The sequence below is a fragment of the Pipistrellus kuhlii genome, unplaced genomic scaffold (genome assembly GCF_014108245.1).
Source record: "Pipistrellus kuhlii isolate mPipKuh1 unplaced genomic scaffold, mPipKuh1.p scaffold_m20_p_1, whole genome shotgun sequence".
NCBI lineage: Eukaryota > Metazoa > Chordata > Mammalia > Chiroptera > Vespertilionidae > Pipistrellus > Pipistrellus kuhlii.
The window spans coordinates 146,301,355-146,308,317 of NW_023425404.1; positions in this window are offsets into that span (position 1 = coordinate 146,301,355).

The window sequence follows — 6,963 nt, forward strand, 5'->3', positions numbered from 1 at the left end:
ACAATTAGTGTGTCATAGACAAAGACCTCACTATTTTAAAAGCCAGATTAATCAAACTTTAAGACGTACAGCTCTGAAGACTGTAGAACTCTTGTCATGTAAGGACTCCATCTAAACCACCTCCAGCCGGAGCCGGTGTGGCTCAGTGGATAGAGCGTGGGCCTGCGGACTGAAAGGTCCCAGGTTCGATTCTGGTCAAGGGCATGTACCTTGATTGCAGGCACATCCCCAGTAAAGGGTGTGCAAGAGGCAGCTGATCGATGTTTCTAACTCTATCCCTCTCCCTTCCTCTCTGAAAAATCAATAAAATATATTAAAAACAAAATAAAATAAACCACTATTCCATCTTACATCACTGCACTGGAGACTTGACCAAACTCTACTGTGGCTTCTAGCAGCTTCAGGGTGTCCTAGGGAGGATCCCAGCAATAACACCCGCCAGCCCCAGAAATCTCCACGGCTGCCTGGAGAATATATTGCTTATTCCATGCAAAACCTGGCAATTGGCAGAGAGGCCCAGGACCCCTTTCTTTAGAAAGCTTGCTATTACAAATCCTTTCTCTGCCCTTTGTGCGGTAATCCACCAGCCAGAACTGTTTCCTGGAGGACCTGCGAGCCCCTTTGAAAAGCAAACATTCAGGGGGATGTACTTTGTTCTACCTCCTGTCCAGGTGGAAGGATAAGGGCCCAACGTAAGTGGCACCTTTCTGTAACTTGCACAAGGGCCTCCTGCTTTAAGAATAGAAATGTGTTTCTCCACCCATTAACAAACCCAGATGACCTTATCACATAGGTCATCCACCCACCCCCGTAACAGCCCTCAGTGCCTTTCCCTCAGCACACTCCACCTTTAAAATGCCTCCAGCCTTCTGTTTCAGCAAAGTTGAATTCAGTTCATGCAGTGGTATTACTGAATGAAAAGTGTCTTTACAGCTTTACCTAGCAAACAGCTTCAGCTTTGATAGTTCTTTTGGGTAGTAAACTATTAATAAACTAGAGGCCTAGTGCACAAATTTGTGGACGGGTGGGGTCTGGCCAGCCTGGCCCCAATCAGGGCAAATCAGGGCTGAGCTTGTCGGGAGGAGGAGATGGTAGGAGGTTGGCCGACTGGCCCCCCTGGGACAGGGCCCCTGATCTGGGCTGGGCCAGCTGGGGGAAGGTGTCTCTGGCGATTGGCCAGCGGTTGGGGGGCCAATGAGGGGTGGGTTGGCCATGGGGAGGCTGTGATCAGGTGCTAAAGGCCTATCCTGGTGGGATGAGCTGATGGGGATGTGGCTGGCCAGGGAGAAGGGGGGGAGGGAAGGGAGGAGATGTTTGGCTGGCAGGCCCCTCTCTTTATTTGTTTTTATTTTCTTTTTTTGCAGGCCTGTCTATTGATCAGGGTGGAAGAGTTCTATCAGGGGCAGGCAGGAAGCCAGGAGGGGCCTCGAGGTTGGCCGTCAACCCCACCCCCTGATCCAGCCTATTCACTGGCTACAGTAAGCATCATAGCAACTGGTAGTTAGGTTGTTATGGCCAAGAGGTGCTCCATGCAACTCCTGCTGACCCGTCCTTTGGTAGTTTTGGTCTAGACGTCTTTTGGCCTTTTTTATTATGATGTACTTACTTTTATATAAAAATAAAAGTTTGCTTTTAAAAAATACCTGGATTTGGCTTTCTCTGATCAGATAGATGTTAATGTCAGTGTTGTCAACAACCATCAACCTCTGTTTAGATGGAAAGGTATTAGGAAGGTTCTGTTTCAAAAGTTCAGCTCATTTCACCCTGACCATTATGGTTCAGGTGTTTGAAATGTCCTCCCATGCACCCAAAGGTCACCTATTCACCTCTCCCTTCCTATCTCTCTGAAATCAATAAAAACATTTTTTTTTTAATAAAAGGTTCAGCTTATTTTAAAGTCTGCTGACATTAGGGAGGAGAGAGGTAAGACAGTAAGGTACAAAACATCTGTTCAAAGAATGGGAAAAACAGAAAGGAGTCATGGGAACTTCTTTGAAGTCTGGTCTTCTAACTCTACATTCCTTAAGGGAGGTTGGAGTGGACTTAGTTTAAAGACCCACATAACTATGCAAACAAAGCCAACTCCATGGCACAGAATGCAACACTCTTGGTTCAGACAGCTGGGTCTCCGGGATTCCTCTCCTCACAGACTGTACTCCCAGGTCTGCTAGAACTCATCCAGTGAGTATTTGCTGCAGTCCACTCTTGGGCAGAAGCAAAATGCCATCTCAAATATTTACCGTTCTATATAACTGTCCATTTGCTCACATCCCAAATTAAATGGATGTCATCAGAACTTAAGTGAGGGCTTTTGTTTTTTAGTTGTTTTTAATTTATTTTTTATTTAGAAGCCACAAACCAATTTTAAGAAGGGCATCTTATAATAGTTGCTGAGAAAAGCAAAATGCTAAGACATATGTATGTTTAAATAGCAGAGTAGTGTATGTGATTACTGGAATTGACAGGCATGCTAAAATTAAGGTTAAGAATTCCAGCTGTTCCCCTTTTTCCATTTACTAGTATTTTATTACTAGAGGCCTGGTGCATGAATTCGTGCATGGGTGGGGTCCAGTCAGCCTGTTTCAATTGGGGCCGATAGGGCCAGATCAGCCAAGGGGAGGGGTGGGGCAGATTGGTTGGTCGGACCCACCCCCAATTGGGGTGGTTGGTCAGTCCCGCCCCTTGGGTGGTTGGTCAGTCCTGCCCCTTGGTCAACTTCCCAGTTGAACTCCCTTTTGAGGGGACAATTTGCATATTAGCTTTTTATTCTATAGGGTACAACAAATATTTACTGATTACTTACTGTTTACCAAGCACTGCCCTAGGTGCCAGGAATGCAGTTGTGAACAAGATGGATAAGGTTCTGCTCTCATAAAGCTTATTTTCTAGGGGAGGGACATCAACTATAAGTAAGTATACTGGGAAATGCAGATTAGGAGAAGTGCTATGAAGGAAACGGACAACTTTCTGTGGAAAAGAATAACAGGAAAGGTATTAGGAAGGTTCTATTTTAAAAGTTCAGCTCATTTCACCCTGGTTCAGTTGGTTGAATGTCCTTCCATGTACCCAAAGGTCACCTATTCATCTCTCCCTTCCTATATCTCTCTCTAAAATCAATAAAAACATTTTTTAAAATAAAAGGTTCAGCTTATTTTAAAAATAAAAGGTTCAGTGACTGCAGGTTACAGGGGAGGGGAATCAGAGAAGGCTTTTCAGAGGAGGTCCCATTTGAGAGATACCTAAAGACATGACACTGCCAGCCACTGGAAAAGCTGGGGAAAGAGCATTCCAGGCCGAGAGGACCCTAAGTGCAACATCTCTGTGGTTGGAAATAGCTTGGCCCTAATCAAGGAATGGGAAAGTCAATATGCTAAAGCACAGTAGAAAGCCGGGGGCATGACCTGTGAGGAAGCATGGCAAACACAACTCACTGCTTCCCCATACCCATTTTCCCATTCTCCCTTCTTCTCTGTCCTCTGTAGAAATGTGTCCAGTTAAAAAGTTATCTCCCTGTGCTCCCTGCAGCTCAAGGGGCCATATGACCCTTCCTGACCATCCTGAATGGAAGGTGAAGCTTACTAGGTGGGCCTCTAGGAAGGCTATTATTTTCCCGGTGAAAAGAGACTGGCTTATTTGGCAGAAACTATTAACCCATTGCCATCCCCCCTCCCTCCTTTATTCCTGCTGGAAATGAGGGCACAATTCCTAAAGAAGGAGCAGCTATATTGAGACCATAAGGACCAGCCACACACATGGATGGCAGAATAGAGTGCAGGTCGGAGCCTGGAGTCTTTTATGGCTTCTGGGTAAAAGAGAGGTGGGAAGAGAGCCCCAATTTAGCAATGGTACTATGATTGGGTTTATTTTATGTAAAAATCTGGACACAAGAGCCAAATCATATAAGTTCTTCAAGGCCATGGTAAGGAATTAGGAGTTTATCCCAAGTGCAATGAAAAGCCATTAAAACTCCACCAAACTTTATTCCTCACAACATAGAGAAATAGATACTCTAAGTTAGAACTGGATAAACATCAGGGGCAGAGGTTGGAATGGAAAGTCAGGTTAACTAGCTTCTGACTACTCCACTACGGCCATCTCTTCACTTCTTTCCCATAATCCTCTGGGTCAGAAGCAACCAGCTTCCTTCTCTGTTCCCTTAGGGCAAGGCTTTTGCTCATATGTTTTGTATTCTTTCAATCATAGGAGACTTCATACCCACCAGTTCTATTTCTTAATAAGCTAATGCATATTGAAGGAAAATTAAAAACCCTGTTTCCCTTGACAAAGACTAGCTTTCAAGATTAATCCTGTGCCAGAGACGCAGAATTCCCATTTGACAGTCACTTCTTTGTTCGAATTCATATCTGTTCTTCCCCTTGAAACACTGAAACCATTATGTCAAGGGATGGGGTGTCCCAGGGCAATAAGATACACAGAATATTAAAAAAAAAAAAAACACATCTAAAAATATTTCAGAAGTATTCTCATAATATTTTTTTTTCCACTTTGACCATGTAACTTGGACAAATTATTTACCTTCCCGTGCCTGTTTCCTCACATGTAAAATGAGGACATAGGGTACTCAACACCTTAGAGCTATGAGAATTGAAGAAGATAACTTTTGTTAAATGTCTTAACATGAATTGTAACAATTATTCTTTACACCAATTACCACATTTAATCCTGAGAGCTCATGTAATTGTCCCTACTTTAGAGATGTGGATACAGACTCTAGCAGTTAAATAACTTGCCCAGGAACACACAGCCTATCTAATAATTTGTGAAGTCAGGTGCCAGGGCTGTATTTGCCAGGGCTGCTGCAACAAATTGCCACAAACTTAGTAATGACAAACAATAGCAATGTATTCTCTCACAGTTCTGGCGACCAGAAGTTTTAATTCAGTTTATCATGAGAAGTCAGGTTGTTATCAGGCAGGCACACACTCCTGGAGGCTCTTTGGAACGATCCTTTCCTGCTCCAGCTTCTGGTGGCTGCTAGTGTGCCATGGCTGAGGCCAGAGTGCTTTGCATCACTCCCAGCAGTCACATTGTCTTCCCGGTTTCTGTTTGTGTCCATTCTCTCTGACTCTCTCTTAGAAGGATTCCGTTTCATGATCATCATATAACCTAGGACCTTAATTACATCTGCAAAGACCCCTTTCTACAATACATTAGGTAACATAGGAAACTGGTTACTTCTGACCCAGAGGATTATGGGAAAGAAGTGAAGAGATGGCAGTAGTGGAGTAGTCAGAAGCTAGTTCTGATTACTTTGGGGTCATTATTCAGCCTACTCTGTCAGGACTCAAATTTAAGTATATCTAACTTTATACTCAAATTCTTAACCAGACATTTGGTCAATAAATATTAAAACACACACATACACACACACACACACACACACACACACACACACACACAGAAAACACCTGATGTATGTAAGTACTGTGGTAGGTACTGCAGATACAATGATGAGCAAAACCAATCAAGAGCACTGCCCTCATGAATCTATAGCCCGGTTGGGGAGCAAAACATTGGTAGGAATAATCACACAAATACATGTCCAATTGTAACTATGATCAATGTTAAGAAGGGAGGTTTCTGATGCTCTGAGAATTATGACAGGAAGATGTGGTCAAGTTTGGAAAGCTCCACTTAAAAAGTAATACTTGAGATCTGAAGGAAGATGAGGAGCCTTAGACATAAATGGAGAGAAGTATAAAAACCCTTATGCAGTCCATCTAGCAGGATATCTGGCACACATAAGTGCTCAGTAAATCAAGATCTCTCTTCCCTACCTATTCCTTTCCTTAGAGAATCTACTATACTAGTGAAGCTACAAGACTATTCAAAGAGATATAGAACTACCACATTGAGAGCCTTCACAGATTTCCCTAAAAGTCTTCCCAACCACACTCTATGCTAGGGGTGTCGAACTCAATCAGAGAAGGGGCCAAAATCTAAAATCCAGCCTAAATCGTGGGCCAAATGGTTTACTGAATAGTCATAAACTGTCATTGTGATGGAAACGCAGCAGAGTGCAGTGATGACAGCGCGGTGCGGGCCACATTGCAAGGCCTGGCGGGATGGATTTGGCCCGCGGGCCTTGTGTTTGACACATGTGCTCTATGCAGTAGAGTCCATGCAATAACTGTCCTCACAAGTTCCAGTGCAACTATAGCTAAATAATAAATATATCTGTAACACAGCTTGCATCAGCAAGGCAGAAAACAAGAATCAAATGTAGTCTATTGTACAAAGAGCCAAGCAAGTTCTCAATCATCATTACAGGATGGGACTGCACGTGATCAGGACATTCAAAAAGCCCAAAAGAAAAAATCATTCTCTAATAGAACATTTATAAAAAAAGAAGGCCTTCTTGATTCTTGGGTTTTTAATTAGACAAGAAAGTTGTTCAAGGAGACCTTTGCAAATGTTACTATGTGTTTCATGAAAGAGAATTCAAATAATTTTTTTTGTAGTTGAAAATAAGTATTTCCCAAAGTTTTCATTGATATTCTGTTAGAGTTGTTATGTGAAAGAAACAAAATTTATTTAATGGCTAAAGAACAGAACACACTTTTCCCCCACATTTTATGCCAGTGATTTTTTTTTTCTTTCAGTGAGTTCCATAAGGTTACATAAATAGCCTCACATCAATATTTATTGCTAGAGGAAGAACTTAAAAACATGGGATTACATCTAATAAAAAACTAACTGCATAGGTAGCAATGCTGCAAGGAGGAATATAAGAGCTCTCTGGACTTAGCTCCATAATTATCCCTATCTTTCCACCTCCCATTTCTTCTATCTGTGGAAGTGTACATGCATTTCATGTGTTACTGGTTTGGGTTGGGCATCTGCCACATCCTTTTGTGGTGAGGGTTCAGGATCTGAAGAAGGGGCTGAGGCACAAATGAAAACACTGGACAAGAAATATGAATTTAGAAGGCATGGGGGGGG